The sequence below is a fragment of the Scyliorhinus torazame genome, chromosome 14 (assembly GCF_047496885.1).
Source record: "Scyliorhinus torazame isolate Kashiwa2021f chromosome 14, sScyTor2.1, whole genome shotgun sequence".
Classification (NCBI taxonomy): domain Eukaryota; kingdom Metazoa; phylum Chordata; class Chondrichthyes; order Carcharhiniformes; family Scyliorhinidae; genus Scyliorhinus; species Scyliorhinus torazame.
The window spans coordinates 101944675-101971159 of record NC_092720.1 but is presented as its reverse complement, the minus strand read 5'-3'; positions in this window follow the sequence as shown (position 1 = coordinate 101971159).

Sequence of the window (26485 nt, the reverse complement as noted above, 5' to 3'; positions counted from 1 at the left end):
CAAAAATTGACGCTCTTTTTGGGGGGCCAAGGAAACAAAATTTGCTCAAATTAAAACTTCCCATTTATTGAAGTGAAGCAGTTTAGAAAATTTCTGTCTGATGTCTCTGTCCAAGTAACTCATCTATTTATCCCTTTCTTCATAATAATAATTTTTTGTTACTGGCATCGTTGCAATGGATACTCTTCCCGCGGCTCAAATCTAATTTTTGTAATAGAATGTTTAAGATGGTGTATGCTGCATAACACCATATAACCTACGGCACAAATGGGGTGAGATAAGAACTATTCACATTGTCTCTTTCCCAATATCCTTCAAGGCTGTCCTTCTTAATATACTTATTTATTTTTATATATAATTTAGTCAAAATATATATATATTTATTATGGGCGCAATCTCGCGAGATTTACCCAGCTCGCTACGCCTCACGAGTTCTAACGGGATCTCGCGAGACGTCGCAATCTGGATCACAGTCAAGATGGGCAAGACCCAAAATCCACCTGTCGGAGTTACCCAAGGCACAGGATCTAGCCCCTGTGCCTCGGAGACCCCGAGTGAGCGATGATCAGTACTGATCTCCAGCAATGTGGACCAGGCATAGTTGCACTTGGTGAGCTTTCCCAGGTGATAGGGGACCCTTGGATGATCGGGCTCTGGGAAAGATGGTACACTGGCACCCCCATGCTACCTGGGCAGCCTGGCCCTGCCAACCTGGCACCCTGGCAGTGCCACCTGGTTGCCACCCTGGCACTGCCAGGGTGATCAGATGGGCTCTGCATGGCTGGCATCTCTTCCTGCACTGGTGAGCAGAGCGTGTTAGTGCAGGAAATGCGACAAAGTGCGACCTCGGAGAGGTATTCCTCGCCGAGGCCCTGAAATGAAGCAGAGTCCCATTCAACAGTGTCGTTCCCTGAACAAAATCAATCCTCTTAACTTCTCTCTGTTATTTTCTGGCAATTGCAAATTTATGCCATCTTTACCGATTCTCCATTCCTCCATTTAATATATAACCTGGCTGCCGTTATAAAGGAGTTTAATGATTTCACAAATGCTGCTGAAGTCTCTTAACTATTATCGCAATTGCCTTTTTAACCTTCCTTTTCTGCCTCCTGTATCACCTGAGAAAGAATTATGGGCTGGATTCTCCAATTTTGCGGCTCTGTCCCCACACCGACATGGGAATGGTGGTGTTTTATGAGAAAATGTCATAAAACGACCACCGATCCTCCGTTTGGCTGGGGGCTAGCATCAAGGCTCTAGCTGCCGATACGGCCCGGCGTATTGCTAGGTCCGTGGCCGCGCATGCGCACGGTGACGGCCTGCAGCGGCAGCGCCGTGCAACATGGCGCCGGCCGCTCACCAATCCGGCGTGCAAAATAGTTTCCCCCTTGGCCGGCTCACGCCCCTCGGACCACCCCCCAACAGTGCCTCCAGCACCTAGCATAGACCCCCTGCCTCGAATCGGCCCTGCACTGACTGTGGCGGCTCTGGACTCAGTCCGCAGCCGCCACGTCGAGTTCCCGATGGTTGAGACCACATGCGACCGACGCCGTCGGGAACTCGCCCGGTCGGGGGCGGAGCATCGAGGGGTGGGCTTCAGGCAATGTCCTGAGGCTGTCGATACACTGCTTTGGAGGGGTCTGAGCATCACGAAAGCGGCGCACTCCCGATTCGGTCGTGAACGGTGATTCTCCGGCCGATCGCAGAATGCCATTCCGTCGTCGGGGACCAGAGAATCCCACTCCATATATATGTGCCGCTAGATCAATATGTTCTTCCCCACAGTTAACAATCTCAGTCTAGATTTCGGGTTTATCCTGTAATAACAGTAACACGGACGCTGATTTTCTTTCTTAGCATTGTACAGAGCGAGATCTAATCTTAACCTGGAGAGAAAGGAATTGAGTAATTTTGAGAATCTTACTCTGTAATACTGTCGTAACCTCAGTCAAGGTCCCGGGATCAGCAGAACGGTAGCATAGTGGTTAGCACTGTGGCTTCACAGCGCCAGGATCCCAGGTTCGATTCCCTGCTGGGTCACTGTCTGTGCGGAGTCTGCACGTTCTCCCCGTGTCTGCGTGGGTTTCCTCCGGGTTCTCCAGTTTCTTCCCAACGTCCAAAGGCATGCAGGTTAGGTGGATTGGCCATGCTAAATTGCCTTAGTGTCCAAAAAGATTAGGAGGGCTTATTAGGGGGATAAGGTGGAACTGTGGGCTTAAGGTGGTCGATGCAGACTCGATAGGCTGAATGGCCTCCTTCTGCACTGTATGCTCTACTTTTTTCGAACAAATGCGAGTGATAATTTACCAAAATTCACGAGACTCTGGGGTGGTCCCGGCAGATTGGAAATTAGCAAACGTGACACCACTGTTTAAAAAAGGAGGTAGGCAGAAAACGGATAATTATAGGCCAGTGAGCTCAACTTCGGTAGTAGGGAAGATGCTGGAATCTATCATCAAGGAAGAAATAGCGAGGCATCTGGGTGGAAATTGTCCCATTGGGCAGACGCAGCATGGGTTCATAAAGGGCAGGTCGTGCCTAACTAATTCAGTGGAATTTGTTGAGGACATTACCAGTGCGGTAGATAACGGGGAGCCAATGGATGTGGTATATCTGGATTTCCAAAAAGCCTTTGACAAGGTGCCACACAAAAGGTTGCTGCATAAGATAAAGCTGCATGGCATTAAGGGTAAAGTAGTAGCATGGACAGAGGATTGGTTAATTAATAGAAAGCGAAGAGTGGGGAACAGAAGTAAGTACAACAGAAGTAAGGCTCACTGGTCTATAGTTACCGGGGTTGTCTCTACTCCCCTTCTTGAACAAGGGGACAACATTTGCTATCCTCCAGTCTTCTGGCACTATTCTTGTTGACAAAGATGACTTAAAGATCAAAGCCATAGGCTCAGCAATCTCCTCCCTAGCTTCCCAGAGAATCCTAGGATAAATCCCATCCGGCCCAGGGACTTATCTATTTTCACCCTTTCCAGAATTGTTAACACCTCCTCCTTTTGAACATCAAGCCCTTCGTAGAATTTACAGTGCAGAAGGAGGCCATTCGGCCCATCGAGTCTGCACCGGTTCTTGGAAAGAGCACCCTATCCAAGGTCAACACCTCCACCCTATCCCCATAACCCAGTAACCCCACCTAACACTAAGGGCAATTTTGGACACTAAGGGCAATTTATCATGGCCAATCCACCTAACCTGCACAACTTTGGACTGTGGGAGGAAACCGGAGCACCCGGAGGAAACCCACGCACACACGGGGAGGATGTGTAGACTCCACACAGTCTAGTAGCCTGAATCTCAGTATTCTCCTCGACAACATTGTCTTTTTCCTGTGTGAATACTGATGAAAAATATTCATTTAGCCCCTCTCCTATCTCCTCGGACTCCAAGCACAACTTCCCACTACTGTCCTTGACTGGTCCTACTCTTACCCTCGTCATTCTTTTGTTCCTGACATATCTATAGAAAGCTTTAGGGTTATCCTTGATCCTACCTGCCAAAGACTTCTCATGTCCCCTCCTGGCTCTGCGTAGCTCTCTCTTTAGGTCCTTCCTTGCTAACTTGTAACTCTCCAGCGCCCATATTGAACCTTCATGTCTCATCTTTACATAAGCCTCCTTCTTCCTCTTGACAAGTGTTTCGACTGCCTTAGTAAACCACGGTTCCCTTGCTCGACCACTTCCTCCCTGCCTGATAGGTACATACTTATCAAGGACACACAGTAGCTGTTCCTTGAACAAGCTCCACATTTCCATTGTGCCCATCCCCTGCAGTTTTCCTCTCCATCTGATGCATCCTAAGTCTTGCCTCATCGCATCATAATTGCCTTTCCCCCAGATATAACTCTTGCCCTGCGGTATATACTTGTCCCTTTCCATCACTAAAGTAAACATAATCGAATTGTAGTCACTATCACCAAAGTGCTCACCTACCTCCAAATCTGACACCTGTCCTGGTTCATTACCCAGTACCAAATCCACTACGGCCTCGCCTCTCGTTGGCCTATCTACATACTGTGTCAGGAAACCATCCTGCACACATTGGACAAAAACGGACCCATCTTAAGTACTCGAACTATAGCGTTTCCAGTTAATATTTGGAAAGTTAAAGTCCCCCATAACAACTACCCTGTTGCTTTCGCTCCTATCCAGAATAATCTTTGCAATCCTTTCCTCTACATCTCTGGAACTTTTCGGAGGCCTATAGTAAACCCCTAACAGGGTGATCTCGCCTTTCCTGTTTCTAACCTCAGCTCATACTACCTCAATCGACAAGTCCTCATCAAACATCCTTTCTGCCACCATAATACTGTCCTTGACTAACAATGCCACCCCTCCCCCTCTTTTACCACCTTCCCTGAGCTTACTGAAATATCTAAGCCCCGGCACCTGCAACAACCATTCCTGTCCCTGCTCTATCCATGTCTCCGAAATGGCCACAACATCGATGTCCCAGGTACGAACCCATGCCGCAAGTTCACCCACTTTATTCCGGATGCTCCTGGCATTGAAGAAGACACACTTTAAACCATCTTCCTGCCTGCCGGTACACTCCTGCAACTTTAAAACCTTACTCATGACCTCACTACTCTCAACCTCCTGTATACTGGAGCTACAATTCAGATTCCCAAGCCCCTGCTGAACTAGTTTAAACCCTCCCGAAGAGCATTAGCAAATTTCCCCCCCAGGATATTGGTACCCCTCTGGTCCAGGTGTAGACCATCCCGTTTGTAGAGGTCCCACCGGCCCCAGAATGAGCCCCAATTATCCGGAAATCTGAAACTCTCCCTCCTGCACCATCCCTGTAGCCACGCGTTCAACTCCTCTCTTTCCCTATTCCTCGTCTCGCTATCACGTGACACGGGTAACAACCCAGAGATAATAACTCTGTTTGTCCTAGATATAAGTTTCCACCCTAGCTCCCTGAATTCCTGCCTTACATCCCTATCCCTTTTCCTACCTATGTCGTTGGTACCTATGTGGACCACGACTTGGGGCTGCTCCCCCTCCCCCTTAAGGATCCCGAAAACACGATCCGAGACATCACGCACCCTGGCACCTGGGAAGCAACACACCAACCGCGAGTCTCTCTCGTTCCCACAGAATCTCATATCTATCCCCCTAACTATGGAGTCTCCAATGACTAATGCTCTACTCCTCTCCCCTCTTCCCTTCTGAGCAACAGGGACAGACTCTGTGCCAGAGACCTGCACCCCATGGCTTAAGCCCCCCCCCCCCCAACAGCATCCAAAGTGGTATACTTGTTACTAAGGGGAACGACCACAGAGGATCCCTGTACTGACTGCTTCCTCCCAGCCCCTCTCACCGTCACCCATCTATCTTGATTCTTCAGAGTAACTACATCCCTGAAGCTTCTATCGATGACCACCTCTGCCTCCCGAATGATCCGAAGTTCATCCAGCTCCAGCTCCAGTTCCCTAACGCGGTTTCTGAGGAGCTGGAGATGGGTGCACGTCCCACAGATGAAATCAGCAGGGACACTGTCGGTGTCCCTCACCTCAAACATTCTGCAGGAGGAACATTGCACTACCTTCCTTGCCATCCCCTCTAGATAAAAAAAGAAAGAGCTTACCTGTTATTCACTCCCCTTCTCAGCAAGCACTCACTCAGCAACCTCTGCGCCCTGCACGATAACACGTGAGGGAAAATAAAAGAAAAACTACTTACCAGTCACCAGCCAATCCCTTACCTGCAGGCTGTGGCATCACAGTTCAACTTCTTTCTACTGCTACCTGACCTCGAGCCTTCCTCTTGAACTTTACAGCGGGTTTTTTTTTTTGGTTAGAGGAGGGGGTAGGGAGGGAAACACTGAAGAAGTGTTTCGGGTTTAAGTGTCACTTGACAACAGCTCCTCCACAACCTAACCTTCAAGTTAGGTTGACCACAATGGAGGTATGCTAATTTCCCTTGCAACAGCCAATCAGCAGCTCTGCTCTACTGCCCTCTGCTGGATCAAACTTACCTCCAGTTGGTCATGGTCCCTGAGTCCATATGCATCATAACCGTGAACACACACAGGAGGCTATGAATACACCCACCTGCTCTTTGTGGTTTCCTCTGCATGTACAATATTTCAGCACGTAATGGAAAATATCCTGCGAGGCCCACCCTGCATGGCAGTCTATCTAGATGATGTTCTGACCACGGGTCCGTCCGACCGGGAGCACCTACAAAACCTGGCTGAGGTGTTTTGAAGAAGACGGCATCCACCTCCAGTGGGAGAAATATGTCTTCAACGCCGAAGTAGCATACCTCGGCTACCGCATAGACCGCTATGGCTTGCATCGGTGGAAGAAACTGTACAGGCAATTCGACAGGCTCCTGTGCCAGCTGGCCCAATGGAACTCCGGTCATTCCTGGGCCTGGTGAATTACCATGGCAAGTTCTTCCCAAACCTTGCCACGACTTTAGTCTCCCTCCATCGCCTGTGAAAGAAGGCTCAACATTGGGAGAGGGCCCAAGAGCAGTAGACGGCTTTCGTCAAGGTGAAACAACAACTCTCCTCATCAAGTCTACTAACCCACTTTGACTCATCCCGGCCAGTGCTGTTGACCTGCGACTCTTGTCCGTGTGGCATCGGGGCCCTCTTGGCCCACAACATGGATGACTGATTTGAAAGCCCCATCGCCTACGACTGGAGAAAGTTGACCGACGCAGAGAAGCGTTATGCTCAGATCGCGAAAGGGGGTTTTGCTGCCATGTTTGGGGGCAACAAATTTCATTCATATGTCTACAGGCATTGCTTCATCCTTCTCACGGACCACAAGCCAATCCTAGGGCTCTTTAAGGATGATTGAGCAATTTCCACTCCCCCCCACCACCATTTCTTCCACCCGCATCTTAATCCTTTGCACCCAGTTGTAAGATACCGGTGAGTAAAATGCCTATTTGTGGAATGAAAAATTTAGGTCAGTTACTAATGTGAGCTTAGCATGTTGTGGCTAAAATGAGGATTCAATTTATACACCGAGTAAATGTGAAAACATAATTTTGGAGGCCGGAAAAATGGGGTTGTCTTATGCACCACAATTGAATATTTTATTTGGGCTTTCAGTAATTTTCTGATTGCTGAAAATGTTGGGAATTGTGAGGAATCACTGATTCTGCTCATTGCAAGTTTCTTCCAATACAATACTCACAAAATACTTGGACGGTTTGAAACTTTAACATCTTTAAGATTCATGACCCAGGTATCCGAGAGGAGGTAGAGAGCAAAGAGTCTCACTTTATGCGGATGATCTGCTCCTCTACATCCCGGACCCGCAAAACGGCATGAGCAAAATCATGAAGCTTCTGGAAGAGTTTGCGGCCTTCTGTGAACCCGTGCAAGGGAGGGGCAGGCCTAGAAGGTCCCATTTAAAATAGCCTAAAATACAAATTCCGCTCCTGGGAATCCAGAGAGCCCACGACTGGACACGGATCCACAAAGTGGAATCTGACCTGTCTGGCAGAGGAAGTTAAAATTGATCTACAGAGATGGGATGCATTCCCACTTTTACCTGGCAGGAAGGCAGCACGGTGGCGCAGTGGGTTAGCCCTGTAGCCTCATGGCGCTGAGGTCCCAGGTTCGATCCCGGCTCTGGGTCACTGTCCGTGTGGAGTTTGTACATTCTCCCTGTGTTTGCGTGGGTTTCGCCCCCACAACCCAAAGATGCGCAGGGTAGGTGTATTGGCCACATTAAATTGCCCCTTAATTGGAAAAAATGAATTGGACACACTAAATTTATTTTAGAAAAGATAAACGTACTGCCCAGCATCCTCTTCCTGTTTAGATCCATACCGATCTTCATCCCCAAGGCCTTTTTCCAAAAGGCTTTTATGATTATCCACAGTAAAACTTGTTGCTTACATTAACAAAGTAATGATCTGGATTTTGCAGTCAGCAGTAATGGGAATGAGGTCACTTCTGATCTCAAAGAAAGCTGTGTCATGTGAATGTCCCTTTAAGAAAAGTGTGCTTTATCAAATGACTGCAGTGATGTCATTGTGTGAGTGGAGCTGGGCTCTGCTCTACTTTTTACTTTCATTTTATGCTGGAAGCTGTTTTGGTTCTGTGTTTAGTTTCGATTCAAACAAGAAGCTGTATATCTCTCTCTCTCTAAAGAATGTCTTCATATCATTTGGTGATTTCAAAGTAATACCCGTTTCTGTAAGGAATGCAAACCTTCTTTGTTAAAAGGGCTTTTTGACTTATGGATGTTGTTTGGAAAGTTATTAAGGGTTATCTATAGAGTACTGTATCTTTTGGGGGGTTATCAGGGTTGGTAGTTGATAAGGGGCACTATTCTCCACTCCCGCGCCGGTTGGGAGAATCGCCTGGGCCGCCAAAATATCCCGGGACGCCGGTCCAACGCCCTCCCGCGATTCTCCCAAGCGGCGGGAACGGCCTGGTCGAGTTTCGCGGGCCGCAGGCCGGAGACACCCAAAATGGCGATTCTCCGGCACACCCGCTATTCTCAGGCACGGATGGGCCAAGCAGCCAGGCCAAAACGGCGGGTTCCCCCCGGTGCCGTCCACACCAGGTCGCTGCCGTCGTGAGCGGTGCGTGAACGCTGGGGGGGGGGGCGGCCTGCAGGGGGGCGAGGGGGGATCCTGCACCGGGGGGGTACCTTAAATGTGGGGTGGCCCGCGATCGGTGCCCACCGATCATCGGGCCGTCCTCTCTGAAGGAGGACCTCCTTCCTTCCGCGACGCCACAAGATCCGTCCGCCATCTTCCTGCGGGGCGGACTTAGAGAGGACGGCAACCACGCATGCGCGGATGACGCCTGTTATGCGGCGCCGGCCGCGTCATCTATGCGGCGCCGCCTTTACGCGGGCGACAAGGCCTGGCGCGTGTAGATGACTCGGCCCCGATCCTGGCCCATTGTCAGGGCCTGAAATGGTCGGGACCGGGGCCGTTTCGCGTCGTCGTGAACCTCGACGGCGTTCACGATAGCACGGCCACTTCGGTGCGGGAGTGGAGAATCCCGCCCTAGATGTTTACTGTATGTTTACAAAATGTTAACTGGATTCATAGAATAAACATTGTTTTTGTTTAAAAATACTTTTAATTCTCTGTTGCATCACACCTATAAAGTGGGCCCTTGTGCTCCCCATAACCAAAATCTATTAAAAGTTGTGGGTCAGGTGAACTCCATAATATACATTGGTGTTCTCTCAACCCTGGTCCATAATAGCTGCCTACAGTGATTTAGTGATGCCAATTCCTCCCATTACAGCTTCAGTTTAATTTTGCTGTCAGCTACCACAGTGATCTATTCAGGTGGGCTGAAAGGCTTATCAGATTCAAGAATTCTCACAGACAGCAAACCGGGAAATTAAAAGCCCTGATTATTATTCACTATTTAATAATTTTACAGGAAGTAACATGAAGATTGTTATATATAAACAGGATTAAGGAAGAAGTATATTATTTAAATTTATGGCATTTTTATCATGAAAAGGAAGGAATAATATTTCAAACTTCGAGCATTAGGTTTACAGAGTTATAGAGGCTTCAGCAGTAATTATGACTGAGTACACCATTAAAAGTTCATTTATACCTCATTCTACAAGGCTTCCTTTTCAAAGGTTTTTACAGCAAGAATAGTGCTTTGAAAAATTGAAGTTCACATCAAATCACTGATTTCTGTATTGGTGACATGTGTGACGACTGCTACAGCAAGGAATCACCAGCATTTACTCCTGGATTTCCTCATTTAACTGTGCATGTGCGAATACAGATGCCAAAAGTTGTTGTCAGTTACAGAAAGATACGAAGTGCTGACAGTTTTGCCATCATTACAATATAAAATCCAGGCCAATAAGCTGCAACCAATAATGGCTGAGATTTCATGTTTTCCAACAAGCTGAGCCAAGGGAAAGGCTTCAGTAATATTATAACTAGCTCTCAAATCGAACAATTGTTTGTTTAAGATAGCAAACTTATCCCATATCAGTCAGAATGAAGATGATAACGACATCTGTGTTCTTTCACATATATCGTTCCGTCATATAAATTGCTTACGGCTACTTGATGTTTTTCTCCCCTGTAAAAAGAAAACAAAATTCAATGGGTGGAAAATCTTCCAGATGCTGTTAGTAGTCATCATCAATAACTAAACAATGAAGTCTCCCATCTCACTGGCACGGGCCCAGATTTGTAGCTTAGGCACTAATATTGCTCTGGTAAACACTTGGCAATGACTAACGGCAAGTATAGATTAGCTCAAGAAAGATATCAAATCAAACGCATCGCACTCAAAAAAGAGGAGAGAGAATGGAACTGGGTTCTCAGACTCCTTTATGGATATTTGATGCGGTCTTGATTGATTTGTGACTTTTTCCAACAGTGTAACAAACATATTGATGGTCTCTATTTTTGTAACATTTACTCTTTTATCTCCAATTCAGGGACTATTTAGAGATTCCGCTGTTTTCTACAGCTCCAGCTCTCAGATTTGTCTTGTTCCCACTTGACATTTAGTAATCTAAAGAATCATTGGCTCATCGTGATCTTCTCCAATAACCTTTGTACATTTTGAAGGTGAAAAGGCATTTCAGAAATTATTCTGCCCAAATGTTCTTGTCCAGTTGCATTGATTTCTCATTCTTAATTAAGTTGTTTTAAAAAATAATGCTCTTAATGGTTGTTTTGGAAAGATAATTTAAAAATGGAAACATTAGAGGGGGACTTAACTGTTTGACGTTCGATCTTCAGTTTCTGAGCTAGGTGGATTGAGAGATTAAGTGGGCTCCCATTTTTGCATGCGCAGCCAATCTTAAAAGTGAGTTTATGAACTCTATCAGTGCCAAATATTGAATTTCCTTTTATACAAGACAATGATGAGTGACACATGTAATGAGCAATAAAGTATATGTGAAAACATACACTTTACTGATTACATGTATCACTCTTCACTGTCTTGCATTGAGCAGATACTGCTGTGTAGTTCATTACAATTCCATGTCAGCTTAAAATTGTCTGAAAAGTCATGGTAGTGGATGGAGAGCAAATTACCTCTGCGTTGATGGTTGAAAGAGCGAATATTTGAGGTAGTGGATGGGATGCCAATCAAACAGGCTGCTTTGTCCTTGATGGTGTTGAGGTTCTTGAGTGTTGTTGGAGCTGCACTCAGATGGGCAAGCGAAGAATATTCCATTACACTCCTGACTTATGCCTTATAGATGGCGGACATGTTTTTGGAGTCGGGAGGTAAGTCACTCTCCGTAGAATTCCCATCATCTGACCTGGTCTCATAAGCACAGTATTTATATGCCTGGTCTAGTTTAGTTTCTGGCCGACATCCCAGGATGTTGAAAGCGGGAGATTCAGCAGTGGTAATACCATTAAATGTCATGGGCAGATGGTTAGATTCAATCTTGTTGGAGATGATCATTGTCTGGCACTTGTGTGGCTTGAATGGTATATGCCGCTTATCAGCCCAAGCCTGAATATTGTCTGTCCAGGTCTTGCTGCATATGGACACGGACTACATCTGTTTCTGAGGAGTCACAAGCGGTGCTGAACTTTGCACAATCATCAGCAAACCTCCCACTTTTGATCTTATCATAGACAAAATGTCTTGGTGAAACAGCTGAAGATCATTGAACCTAGGACATTACCCTGAGGAGCCCATGTAGTGATGTCGCAGAACAGAGATAATAATATAATAATCTTTGTTATTGTCACAGGTAGGCTTGCATTAACACTGCCATGAAGTTACTGTGAAAATCCCCTACTTGCCACACTCTGGCACCTTTTCAGGTACACTGAGGGAGAATTCAGAATGTCCAATTCACCTAACAGCACATCTTTCGGGACTTGTGGGAAGAAACTGGAGCACCCGGAGGAAACCCATGTAGACACGGAGAGAATGTGCAGACTCCGCACAGACAGGGACCCAAGCCGGGAATCGATCCCGGGTCCCTGGCGCTGTGAAGCAACTGTGCTAACCACTGTGCTACCATGCCCTTCAACAACGACAATCATCTTATTTTGTGCTGGTGTCACAACACCCTGGGCTAGTGCATGGCCAATTCCAGCCCCACTTGACCTGGAGTCACAACATCAGTGAAATTAGATTGTATTTAAAATTATTTTCTTGATTGAGCCCAATAAGCTGCAGTCACCAGGTTTGTAACTTTAAAACACAAGTAACTTTTTATTATGTACAGTATTATAATTAAATGGACTGAAAATGTATCTATCTATTACCTCTTTCCCAACGCCCGCCCCTGCTCCCCTTCTAACTCACCCCACTCTCTTACACACAGTCAAGCAACTCAAAGGGGAAAAGGTGTTGGAAAGGGAAATAAAACATAAAATAAATAAAAGGAAAAGTATGTTTGATGCACTGTCAATCAATGTGTTTCTGAAGTTCAGGCTTTAATTTTGATACCTCTTCCTTCTAGGTTTGAGATGAAATGAAAATTGCTTATTGTCACAAGTGGGCTTTAAATGAAGTGACTGTGAAAAGCCCCTAGTCGCCACATTCCGGCGCCTGTTCAGGGAGGCTGGTACGGGAATTGAACCGTGCTGCTGGCCTGCCTTGGTCTGCTTTAAAAGCCAGCTCTTTAGCCCTGTGCTAAACCAGATAGTTTTCTCTGGCAAAGTTGTCGCCTTACTCTGCAGACTCAGCATCATTCCAAGTTCACAGCAAAGGGTTTGCCAGGCAGTCACGGCTTTCAGAACAATAGAGCAGTTCTTTCACTTCAGCAAGCAGGAGAGAGAGAGCGTTCCTTTCACTTTCGAGGTCTAAAAACCTCTTGGCTAGAATTGATTTTAAAATTGAAGAAACCTGAATCGGGTGATCATATCCATGATCATAAGAATATACAGGTGCCCTACCTTTGTTTTAGGCAATGGTCTTCCACAATTTACCAACACCTGACTAAATGGTTCTTCAAACACTTGTTTGGATATGAAAGGTGCTGGTCTAATCACATGTTGTGGTTTACCTATTACCTGACAGGTATGTCAGGTTCTACAGAATTGCACTACAACCTTATGCAGTCCTGTTGAATGATGTCTGAGTTTTCCGAATTCCCACATGTCCAGCCATTAGAATCTCATGTGCCACCTGCAGTATCTTCCACTGATATCTGGACGGTACCACTATCTGATGAACTACCGTTCATTCCTCGTCTGCAGGTATATGAGGATGTCTCCACCTCCTCACCAGTGCCCCATTCTTAACATAACAGCACTCTGGAACCCCTCAGCCTCAACTTCTGTGAGGGCTGACTGTGCTAATCTGCGTAACTCTGGATCTGCCTCCTGAGCCTCAATTAATGAAATTAATGAAACACTTCCTCAGAATTATCCTCATCCTGAAGGAGAGTTTTGGCTATTCTGCCATCTGATTGTGGTGTGACTTCAATTTCTGGTGGTGAACTTTGTTTAACCATTACCCTGGTCACCACACATGATGGAAATATATCTGGAAACACTTTATTACAATGGTCGCACTTAGGGGTTTGAGTCTCTCCTCCACCCTCAGTACCTTCATTCCTGGTCTGAGGAGGCGATCTCACTTGTTTCTTTCACAGTCTTATGGAGGTCATTTCCAAAGATCTACTGTATTTCCTGTATCGTGAATTGCGGGGTCAGATTTTATTGGGTCTTTCTTGAGCTGATTCAGCTCAAAGCTGCCATAGACCAGCAGAGCAAAGCATTTTGTTGAGGTTCATTGAGAGCGTCGACATGGGTAAATTCTAAGAATGCTGTGAGCTTCTTCAGAAGGGCTCTTTGGTACCTCTGACATTTCATGTTAAAATTGCAGACAGATTCAATTTTACCCAAATTCAGGGACTCACATTTGAGATTGGCAGATTTCACTTACCTGACTTGATGTCCTTCTGGCATGTTTCTGATATATGCTTTTCCTCAAGGGACTTGTTAAAAGAAAATTCATCACTCAGCAGGTCTCTATCATCGTAGCAGGGGGTGGGGAACACAAATCCTGATGCAAAAACAAATCGATTGTTTTACATGCAGTTTTGTAGTTTTGTCACTAACAACCAATTTGTTTCCTTTGTGATTCATTTTTGACCTGAGGAGCACTGGATCTAGATCTGTCAGAATCAGGTGGTTTATCAGAGTCTGGATCTAATAATAATAATATTTATTGTCACAAGTAAGCTGACATTAACACTGCAAGGAAGTGGATCTGGAACTACTGTTCTAGTGACTGCGCCACTTGAGAGTGTGGTATAATTCTACCCATCATTAGAGCTCCCCTGTTCCTGCTTGGCATAGGGATCATGGACACTGTGTCAAAGAATTACTGACAATCAGCCAAGTCTTCATGTTGATCTACATGATTGTGGTGACATCTCCTCATCTGATGTGACTGGTTAGCACCACTGGTGTTCCCACTGGTAGTGCCACAGCTGCCACTACTGGCACTGTTGTTGGTACACAGAGCTTCAACCATAGTTTTCAGCTGCTGGCCTCCTTCTTTTGACTTCAGGGACGTTTATAAGGACAATGAAGAGCCCACAACAAGTAGGTCAAAACAAAAAACTTCTTTACATTACAATTACTATTATATACAGCTCTTGTAGTTCCCGACCGGGTCTTCTCTTGCCTGTGCCTAAACTGGCCGGCTTTATGTATGGTACAACTATACATTGTTTAGAGGTCCCCCGTCCCCTTAAGTGGGGAGCTCATAATCTGCAAGGGCCACAGGAAAGTTGCTTGTTCTCATCCCGTAGGCCACTTGCGGGTTACAACAGGGACATTGCTTCTAAACATTCAAAAGGAGAGTCAATAGTCCTTTTCTGTCCTACAGACTTCTTGGGTCCAAAGTCTTTGGTTTTGCTTTTCCAGCCTACCTCTTCAGAGTCAGCTAGTGCAGTGTTCCTTCAAAACCTTGCGCTTTGCGTTGCCTGGCCCTATGAGGTCGGTCTCGCTCTAACTCTGAGTCTTAAAAACATTGTTAGAACCCTCAGGTTCCACCTTTTGTGTTTCTTTAATTACCCTTCTCATTTATCGAGACACAATATGGTGGAAAATTTTGCAAATCATGCTGTTTTTCATGGAAATTTGGATAGATTCACACGGCGAGGTTTGCAATATGGCAAACTGGCTGCATTCATTTCACATTATTTCGTGATTTCACATTATTTCGGACGAACACCGTTATGAAACAAAGTAAATGTTTCTGCCTTCCATGCAATCCAAGTTGTCAATGCAGAAGTTCAAGAGGTTAAGGCAGCGTCAAACTGTGTTTCCTGTGTGTTTTGTCTATTTGCAGAACCAAGGATATCAGTTTGAGACTTTTCTGGTCTGTTTCCCAGAGAAAAAAGACTGAACAGTCAACATTCATGAAGTGAGAAGGGCAGGTGGGGTTTGTAATCAGTGGACAAACCTACAGGGCTGTGATTTCTTGAAGGCAGTGACGCTACTTCATAATAATTTCCTGCAACAAGCCCTATCATCTTTGATGGCAATGCTGCAAACAGGTCTTTGTACCTCATAGAGCCTGTAGCTGTGTAAGGTAGTATTACGTAGGATTTACCTGCTGATTGGCATAATGATCCCAATTCCATCAGCAGATGAAATTTCAGCCCTGTTAATTTGGTAATAGTTCCAGGAATGATGAAATTTCAGCCCTGTTAATTTGGTAATAGTTCCAGGAATGATCAACCTAATAGCATTGAATTCAGCAGTGCCTGAAAGCTCAGAATTAGAGGCTGAACTTTATGCCTTAGTTATCCACATACTTAAAAGTAATATTATCTGCCCTGGATGAACTTCAGCATTTAGGATCCTTTATTTTAATTTTGCTAATAGCAAGGATCATTATCAAGCTGAAGAGATTCAAATATTTTCAACCCAAGAGATCATATTCAACTGCCTATTTGCTTTTTTTCTCTCCATGCTTAACTGCTTCGGATGTTGAATAATATAATCCTTGGCGTTGAGGGTGTTAAAAGTGATCTGGACATAGCCTGCTGATGCTGAAGATGTATTTCATAGATTATCATCGTAGAATTTACAGTGCAGAAGGAGGCCATTCGGCCCATCGAGTCTGCACCGGCTCTTGGAGAAGAGCACCCTACCCAAGGTCAACACCTCCACCCTATCCCCATAACCCAGTAACCCCACCCAACACTAAGGGCAAATTTGGAATTAAGGGCAATTTATCATGGCCAATCCACCTAACCTGCACATCTTTGGACTGGGGGAGGAAACCGGAGCACCCGGAGGAAACCCACGCACACACAGGGAGGATGTGCAGACTCCGCACAGACAGTGACCCAAGCCGGAATCGAACCTGGGACCCTGGCGCTGTGAAGCAATTGTGCTAACCACTATGCTACCGTGCTGCTCTTTGAAAGTGAAGAAAACCTAACCACTGACAAATCTGTGATCTGATCAGAAATAATTGATTTTATTTAACCCTATAGAAGTATTTTGAGAATACAATTGTTTAGCTTTAATATTTAAGAAAATTATGATGGACTACCTTTGAATAGAGTTTTCATACTGAAAAAATATGTGCAAATGAATGGTCAAGCAAACATCATTCCTATAAATGGTAGCCGTTTAAAATGTAAATGCCCTGGACATTTGAATTGTGCTGCTTTAACCCAGCAGCATGCATTCAATTGCAAAGATATTTTCTATCACACTATTATTTGGGGCAGCACGGTAGCATTGTGGATAGCGCAATTGCTTCACAGCTCCAGGGTCCCAGGTTCGATTCTGGCTTGGGTCACTGTCTGTGCGGAGTCTGCACATCCTCCCCGTGTGTGCGTGGGTTTCCTCCGGGTGCCCCGGTTTCCTCCCACAGTCCAAAGATGTGCAGGTTAGGTGGATTGGCCATGATAAATTGCCCTTAATTCCAAAATTGCCCTTAGTGTTGGGTGGGGTTACTGGGTTATGGGGATGGGGTGGAGGTGTTGGCCTTGGGTGGGGTGCTCTTTCCAAGAGCCGGTGCAGACTCGATGGGCCGAATGGCCTCCTTCTGCACTGTAAATTCTATGACAATCTATGATAATCTATGATTATAAAACTGTCTTTAACTACTATACTTGCAATATGTACTATTCCATTGATTAGAAACTGAATGGTTCAATTAACATTACTGAGTAATAATCATCATGCACTTATCTGTTACAATTCTGCAATGATTAACCTCACTTTAAGTTCGCAATTATTTTAGAACACTTTCATAATTTACTCTCTTATACCTGCAGCAAAATAAATTTAGCAAGTGCTAATTCTGCATAGTAAGGTACATTCTGATTGGCTAAAAAAGTTGAAATTCAAAACACAGTTGAATTGTAATAGCCACCTTGTGGTGATGGGGTACCAATTGTCATCATCCTTTGCTCCCCCTTCTCTCCCAGCTCAGTATATTATCAGGAATAAAGAATTCTCTGCTCCTAGTTGGATCCAATCAATTATTTTTGAAGTTGCAGTGGACTACAAATACATGATACCCTGGGTGGAATTCATCACCTCACGACTCCATAAAGACGAACCGTGATCGGTGGGTTTGTCTCAACTCTGACAGCTACCTCGACTACAGCTCTTCACACCTCACATCCTGTGAGGACTCCATCCCATTCTTCCAAATCTTTTGCCTCGATCGCATCTGTTTCGAAGATGCCACTTTGTAAAATGGTGCTGCCTAGATATCTTCCTTCTTTAATCGCGGTTTCCACCCACTGTGGTTGACAGGGCTCTCATCCCTGTCCAACCCATTCCCCACACTTCTGCTCACGCCCCTTCATCTCCCTCACAGAACCAGGATAGGGTCTCCCTTGTCCTCATTTTGCACCCCACCAGCCACCGCATTCAAAGAATCATCCTCCTCCAATTCCGCCAACTCCAGCATGATGCCTTCAGCAAACACATCTTCCCCTCACTCTGCCTGTCGGCATTTTGCAGGGAACATTCCCTCAGGGATACCCTGGTCTACACCTCCATCACCCCAACACCTTTTCCCATGGCACCTTCCCTTGCAATCGCAGAAGGTGATAAGCCTGCCACTTTACCTCTTCCTTGTTCACCATCTAAGGCCCTAAATGCTCAAGTGAGGAGTGCTTCACGTGCACCTCCTTCAATCTGGTCTATTGCATTTGCTGCTCCCAATGTGGTCTGCTCTACATTGGAGAGGCTAAACACAGACCGGTGACCACTTTATAGGACACCTTTTGTGCGTCTGCAAGCTGGACCCAGACCTTTCTGTTGCTTGCCATTTCAACTCATCATCTTGCTCTCAATCCACATGCCCATCCTTGGCCTGCTGCAATATCTCAGTGAAGCCCAGCGCAAACTGGAGGAACAGCAACACATCTTCCGATTAGGCACGTTGCTGCCTTCTGGACTTAACATTATGTTCAACAACTTCAGACTGTGAACTCTCTCCTAAGCCTTCACCCAATTACTATTTCTGTCAATTTATTTTCATTTCTTCCATCGATCTGTTTTTCCATCACCATTGTCACCCCTCCCCCCCACTCCTCCCACTTGGGCATCTGTTCCCTGTTGTCCTTTGACATACTGTTTACTTTGCTTTGCCATTAACACATTCTGATCTCTTAATGTGCCATTCTCAACACCCTTCTTAGCCTTGATCACCACCATTTACATTCCTTTTGTCTTTCTGTCCATGACATCTTTGTCAATCTCCACCTATAGCTGGCCCTCTATCCAGCCCCATTGCTCCACACCCTGCCCGCACAACAGTATAAATTTGATCCTATTTCCAGTTCTCTCCAGCTTTGAAAATGAGTCATCCAGACTCGAAACTTTAGCTCTCTTCTCTCTCCACAGATGCTATCAGACCTGCTGTGATTGTCCAGTATCTTCTGTTTTTGTTAAAAAATAGTAGCGCTTAAGGGCAGCACGGTGGCACAGTGGGTTAGCTCTGCTGCCTCACGGCACCGAGGTCCCAGGTTCGATCCCGGCTCTGGGTCACTGTGCGTGTGGAGTTTACACATTCTCCCCGTGTTTGCATGAGTTTCACCCCCACAACCCAAAGATGTGCAGGATAGGTGGATTGGCCACGCTAAATTGCCCCTTAATTGGAAAAAATGAATTGGGTACTCTAAATTTATTAAAAAATTAAAATAGTAGCGTTTTAGTAGGGGGGGAGGCGTTGCTGCCAGGGCCGGGGGGTAGCGGTGAGCACAGGGTGACAGCTCTGTGGATTCGGGGTGTCCCCCTCGGGATCCAGGTGGCCTGGCTCAGGCTGCCATTGCTGCAGTATTTGTTTTAAATGCACCCAATTGGTACAAGGTACAAGCCCGGGCTGCTAACTCTGCTGACTGCTCACTGTATCCTGTAAAGGTTCACTGAGCCTCTGGTCATTTGGGAGCCCACCCTCTGGAAAACCTCAGACCCCAGCTGACCCATCAATGGGATGGGCGTGGCCAAGCTCAATCAGTGGTGCATCAGGTGATGGCACTCCTCAATGCACTCATCAGAAGTGCAGCCCCACTGCTGGGGAATAGCAGAGCTCACCCCAAACAAAGGACAGATGCGCCTTGGCATTTGGCACCCTCCTTGGCACACTGCCCCTCAAAAGGCAGAAGTCTCACCAGTGACACTATCAGCAAATGCACTCTGCAGGCCCACAAGCCCTGCCTGCATATTGTGCCCCTGCTCTCGTCCATCCTGCCCCTGGGCAGGTTGTTACAATCTTTGCGTAACACCCAGGACCCACATAACACTGTAGTTAAGCTCCAAGAGACACCCATTTTCCTCACTCACGCCCATCTGTCGGGCCTACCCACACACAAATCTCTAAGCATGCAGCCGATAGGTGGCACACAATGGCCCTCTCCACCACACACGCAGGTGTCATCTTGCTTGCAGGATAACACATGGCCCGCCTAATGAGGACACCACTGGGGAGACAGGACAGGGGCCGAAGGGCCTATTGCTGACCCAGGTTTCAGCAGCCACTGGTACCTGCGTCGACAGGGCGGGGGGGGGGGGGGGGGGGGGGGGGGGGGGGAGGGGGGGGAGGGGGGGGCGGGGATGCTAGGGACATGGTATCATGCGGAAGGCAACATATTGGGGGAGAACAGCTGAGGGGTGGGAGAGGAATTGAGGGGGATATGTGGTGGGTGGACCTGAAGTGCAACTCAGAGTCACCATGTAGCTTGTTGGGTCTGGATGGACAAGGGAATACACATCTTGCTAACATGTCTCCTCTTTCCCCTCCTGCAGAGAATGAATTTCAGAGTACAGCCAGGAATGCCTATTATCTGTCTCGCGCAGTTACTGTTATGGATGCAAGGATGCTGGAGGCACAGAGCCTGCTCCGGAAGGACCCTTCAATATTTCTGCCAGATGATGGTGGATCTGGCTCTGCCGGGGTACAGAGGAGGATGCCGTTCTCAGTAGTTGTCAAGGTGATGGTCGCCCTGAACCTTTATGTCTGGGTCTTTCCAGGGGCCGAGAGGGGACCTGTCTGGGATCTCACAGACATCCGCACACAGGTGCATCAATGCTGTGATGGATGCCCTATTTGTCTGGGTAGTGGACTATATAACCTTCAGTCTAGACCAGGCACCAGTGCCCGGGCATCAGGATTAACCGCCATCACTGGCATGCCCCAGGTCCAGGGGGTGATGGAAGGAACATATGTGTACCTCTGAGCACCTGCACATTAGCGGGTACTCTTCAACAATTGGAAGGGATTCCACTTCCTGAATGTGCAGTTGGTGTGTGACAGCCAGCTGCAAATCATGCACATCTGCACCTGATACATGGGCAGCGTGCACGATGCATACATCTTGGCGCACCTGTCGATTCCAGTCACTTTCGAGGCACTGCCTCAGGTGCGGGTTTGGCTCTTGGACGATAAGGCATTCCTGCTGAGGATACTTGGCTAATAAAGCCTTTCCTGAGGCCCCAGAGAACCGCTAAAAGGACATTCATGCAGCAACCAGGAGTGTTATTGAGCGGTGTATCGGTGCCCTAAAGATGCGCTTGCAATGCCTGGACTGCTCTGGTGGGAGCTCCAATATAGCCCCAGGAGGTTCTCGAGCATTGTGCTGGCCGACTGCATCCTGCACAACATCATGCAGTGGAGGGGGGACATGCTCGAGAAGGAGGAAGAATGCCAGGTCTCATCTGATGAGGAGTATGAGGGTGATGGCCAGGAAGAACAGGGCATGGAACTTGAGCTGGCAAGGCAGATTGCCCAACGTGTGCTCCAGGGCCGCCATACACATGACAACCTCATCACCTCCCGATTTTCCATCTAAGTGGCCAGGCCACCAGCATCTCCGCCACCATGTCCCACCTCTCCATACACTCCATCCCCCCTCAACACCCACCCCATTCCAAGCGGTGCCCCCTTACCAACAGCCGCTCACATCCTCCCCTGTCCCTCATCTCTTCACTCCATCTGACCATCCCAGCTCCCCCTCCAAGGGCCCTAACTGCATCACTACAGAGTGCTGGCCCTGGGCAGGCAGTATCACTGGGGCTTGTGCATGGGATGGAGGATGATGACAACTCGCTGTGAGATGAGCTCTGGTGCTCCACATTATTTGACAAAGTCTGACTCCTGCCTTCAGGATCACAATGCACTGTCCGCCCGAGTGAACCTGCATGTGTGAACAGGATGCATGTGAACCCGAGTGAACCAGATGCTCCACCATCACTTGGTGCTGCCAATCCTGGAAGCCCCCTCTCGTCTCAACCAGGGACTCGATGCCTTTAATCATGGAGCTCAGACAAGGCCATGTCCCTCAGTGAATGAGTCATGCCCCTGTGAGCCTTGGTCATGACCCTCTGGCACTGAGCAATGTCCCTCTATGACAGTGCCATGTCCCACTGTGCTTGGCCCAAGTCAGTCAATGCCCGACCAATGCTCTTGGCACCCTCAAGCATGACTCTTTGTGACTGGGCCAAGCTCTGGAGTGCCCCAGCAATTTCCATGTGGATCTGGTCCGGAGCTGTCTGTGACTGGGCTCCCCGTCCTGAGCCTCAGCCATCGATTCACAGATTACCCCAAGCCTTTCATGTCTTGACCCATGGCTGTGACCTTTTGACTGAAGGCTTCCACTGTGGGCTTCCACGTTCAGTGTTGGTCTGGGTACCACGCATTGTCGGCACCATCTCCTGCGTCTAAAGGCGGTTGGATTCCTCCACTTGCACTTGCAGGTGCTGGAAGGTTGCTGACCCACCCTCCTGTACATCCTGGCTCTGCGTCTGCATCTCCACCAGTGATGGGATCATACTTTCCAGAAGTGTGGCAGCTGGTTCCTGGGACTGGGCAGCTCTCTGACCGCCTGGTCCCTCAGGAGGTCCTACCACCACTCGATGTGCTAAAGCATGTGTGGTTGGCGCACCAGAAGGTGATCCAGGAGCCTCTTCACTAAAATGCCCCACCGAGGAGATAGTATCTGTGATGGTGGAGAGTGCAGGTGAATGCAGTGTCAAGAAGTCAGTGCCATCCGCGGACTGGTCCTCCAGGGTGAGCTGGGCTTGTAGCTGGGGTGAGATACTGGGACCAGCTTGGTCTGATGGTGATCCTGCAAGACAAAACAAAAGAAACAAAGTGAGATCTTGGGAAGGTGTGGTTTAGGGTCCAGTCTTTTCCCGCTTACTTCTGTTGTAGGCTGTCTTTTCCTAGAGGACACATAAAGGGCAAAGTGAGACCATGGAGGCGGGTTACACGAGCAGGGTGAAGGGGTCTGTAGCAGGTGCCATGTCTGTGTAAGGCACCAGACCAAAGAGGACAGGTGTTGGGGTTTGTTGCAGGGTTGGATGTGAGGGATATGCAGGCAGATGTGTTCTGATTGGCCTCTAGGGGAGTGGGGGGATGACGTGAGGAGTGGGGGATGGGAGTGATGCCAAGGCCACTGAGGTGTGTAGTTTTTACCTCACCACTATTCTTAGAATTTCCCCCTATAACAGAAAAGGGACAATATATTCTAACTGGTGAGCAGGGATTCGAACTCCCTGACTCCTATGCAAACTTAAGCGGGTACTATTCGGGTCAAACTAATGTTTCAAGTTATCCCCCGGCATAACCTGTATCTTCATAGAAGAATTTTATTTACTTCCCACCTAGTAGCTTACCTACGGGTCCGGCTTGCTATGTAAAGTAAAGTAAACTTTCAAAACGGTAATAATAATCACTCTTTCAGGTTATCAACTTGAACCTAACTTTATTTTCAAGTTAAAAAAGATTAAATTACTTTTTTAGAAAGGTAAGAAAGATCTTGTCTTGTTGGGACCAGTTACAGACTTTCAAGTCTTTCTTGTCAATCAGTTTTCTTGAACTTTGAATCTTGTGCTTGATTCTCTGGATTGCTCGGTCTTCCGATGTTGTTTTCCCATCACCGAGTAAGGTTCTCTCTCGCTCTCTCTGAGTTCTGGTAGTTCCTGCTCTGGTCTCTGGGTTTATATTCTCTTTCTAACAGTTATTAAGTTTTTATGGCTTTATCATAAAGTAATCTTTATTTCACTTGGATTATAAAAAGTATCTTTGATCTAAACATTCTAATACAACTAAGTATTCATTTTGAGTTGACCTCACCTCTCAGGTCTGTTTATAATGTGTCCTCTGTGATGTTCAAAAATGCTTTGATTTCAGTAGACGTGTGAATTTTGATCGCTGTCATTTCTATAGTTTTATTTTCAAATTGTGTCCCCAGCTCATAATTTTGACTTTGATTTTGGCTTTAAATTATGTTTTTCGTAGACTGATAGTCTCCAATTTTCTTTTAATTTACCTGATGTCAGCAGAGCTTCACATCTATATATTTGTCCCCCTAGTCATTCTTTTCTATCTGCTGATTTTACTTCAATGAAGGTGTTAATCATTGCTTTTAGCATAATGCTAAAAATCCACGTGGTTATAACTTGAAAGATTTACTTTTATCACCTAACTCAACTGAAAACCTCATCCATGCTTTTCCAGATGCTTACTAAGATGGTTAATTTCAATGAAGGTGTGAGCCATTGTTTTTAGCTTCATACAAAAATCCTGTGTTTGCTCAGCCTGTTAGGGAGAAGGAATCTGCATTTTATAATCCTGCTCTTTGCAGCTGCTGTTAACCCTTCGTGGGATCTTTCCCTGTATCCTCATGTTTCTCTCAGACCAGATATTGCCAGACTTCCATGTTTCAAATGACACATCTTTCCATATTTTCAATTACAGGTGGTGACTCACCCAAGGTGATCTAAGGAGGTTGTTCATCTTTTTGAAGCACTGTATGTCAATCATATGGTGAGGCTCGCAGCACTGACCGCCTCTGTCACCTCCACCCAGACCCAGTTGACAATCACGGGGAAGAGTGTTCCACCTCTCCTCCACCGAATCCAGCATTCGGTCCAGCTCCGCGTCTGCAAATTGGGGGACAGCTCATTTTGGAGCAATCTTCTTTGCTGGAATGAGAGTGTGTGGGGAGTGGAGTTCTTGTCAAGCTTTGCAGCACCAATTCCAGCCACAGCGAATTTGACACCGGCGGCAATGACAATTGCTCTAGTTTCAAGTGGGTAAGTCCTGGGCCATTAACATGTGCTGAATTGCTCCGGATATAGTACCCCCATCTTTGTTTTTGAGCAGCAGCCCAGCGGCACTGGAGCTGCTGCCCCAGTACTCGGGTGGGGGGGGGGGGGGGGGCACCCGGAGATACGGGCTTGGACAGGGGCTGGGAGGGAGCCCTCGGAGAGGCAAACCTGGTCGGGGACTGGACGCTATCGTGTCGGGAATTGTCCCTGGGCTAGGGAGTTGAGGGGCACAGTGCTTGCAGGTCACACAAACTAGCCCCTGAATTGTGAATTGTGTATCCCCATAACAAAGGCAACTACACCTGCTGCATATCTGCCCCTTCCAGGACAGAATCCTGTTCATGGTTATATGGTGAAGGTCAATTTAACTGCTTTTGTGTGTGAGCACCTCACAGCTGCAGGTTGTGTTTGCTGCTTGCTCCTGCTGGTGGCTGTCAATGCCTGGAGGCTGCTGTTGCTGTTTCCTTTCTTTTCTGCAGCCAGAAAGAAGGACTATGTTTTCTAAGATACCTAGTTCCTGGAACACTGGGCTCAGGGGGCACACAGAAGGCAATCCAGGAGGCAATCTGGTTTGAAGCAAGAAGATGCTGCGGGACCTGGTGTGCAACATAGTTCCAAATGAGCCACCTGCTGATGTCTTTGAAGAAATGCTTTCGCAAATTGCTGTTGCTTTTGTTGCTGGTGTGGTGAGTGTTGCATGTAACTAGCACTTCACCGTGGGTTAAACACGCTGGAAGTCAAGGATAGTCAACTGCACCGTGAGCACCAGTGGAATATGAGGATGCCAGGATTTGGTTCCGGTGAGATTAGGCTGTGTGGGAGGGGCCTGCACAGCTGCGGCTCCTCGACAAAAAATGGCATTGATACGTGGAACAAGTCACACATGATGTACAGATCATTTCTACTACAAATTTCTGGGCATGATAAACATTCTCAGGGTTAACCTCCATTTCCCTTCAGGAACCAGCGAAGGGTGATACCGTATGTTCTTTTATTGTGAAAATGAGCTGCTATAGCTTTGTATTGATAACAATGTGGAATGGCGATGTTTCTTTATTGTTTAATGGTTAGGGTGATATGTGGAATGTTATGCAGTTGATTTTCAAATCTTTGTTACTATAGCCCGTTTAATAAACAAAATATTCTCAAGTGCTGCCGCAGATTGTGCTTGCTGCTGCTAGTGACTGCTGATGCCTGGAGGCTGCTGCTGCTTTTTGTCCTTTTTCTGTAGCCTGGAATAAGGAAAGGGAGGATGGAAAGATGACCTGCTGCATGGGCTGGAGAAGGGGAATTCTTACTCTCTTCTGACATGCTCTGGGTCAGTGCCACGTTCCACTGCTGAGGTGTCTACTGTTGAGAGCTGCTAGTGGAGGCGAGAGAGGCACATTGATCCGACTGAGTGGTGTTTGCTGCTTGTTGCCGCTAGCGGCTGCTGCTGCCTGGTTGCTGTGTGTTTGTTTACTGCTGCCTCTTTGCTTTTGTGGCCTGGAGTGAGGAAAGGTAGACTGGTAAGATGAACTGTTGTCTGGGTCGAAGAAGGGGAAGGGAAGCCCTTTCTCTCTTCTACCGTGCTCAGGGTTGATGTGATTTTCCACTCCTGGGGAGTCTACTGCTGGGAGCTGCAGGAGGGAGAGAGAGAGAGGTGGATTGATTTGCGAGTCAAACCATCTGGACATCAAGGCTGTTTTACTGCACCTGGAACATGTGGATGCCACGCTTTGGTTCCAATGACATTAGGCCATACAACGGAGGCTCGTGGACAGAGACTAATATGTAAAACGACCGCAAAGTAGGGATCCTCCATTTTATTGCGGACCTGCGAGGGGTGATACATGTGTTTCTTTGGACAAATGAACTGTTGTAGCTTTGCATTTGCACCAATATTCAGTAGTGGAAAGGTACTTGTATGAGTATGGCACGGTGCCTTTTCCTTGTTGATTAATGGTTAGGGTTATTTCTTGACTGTTTAAGTAGTT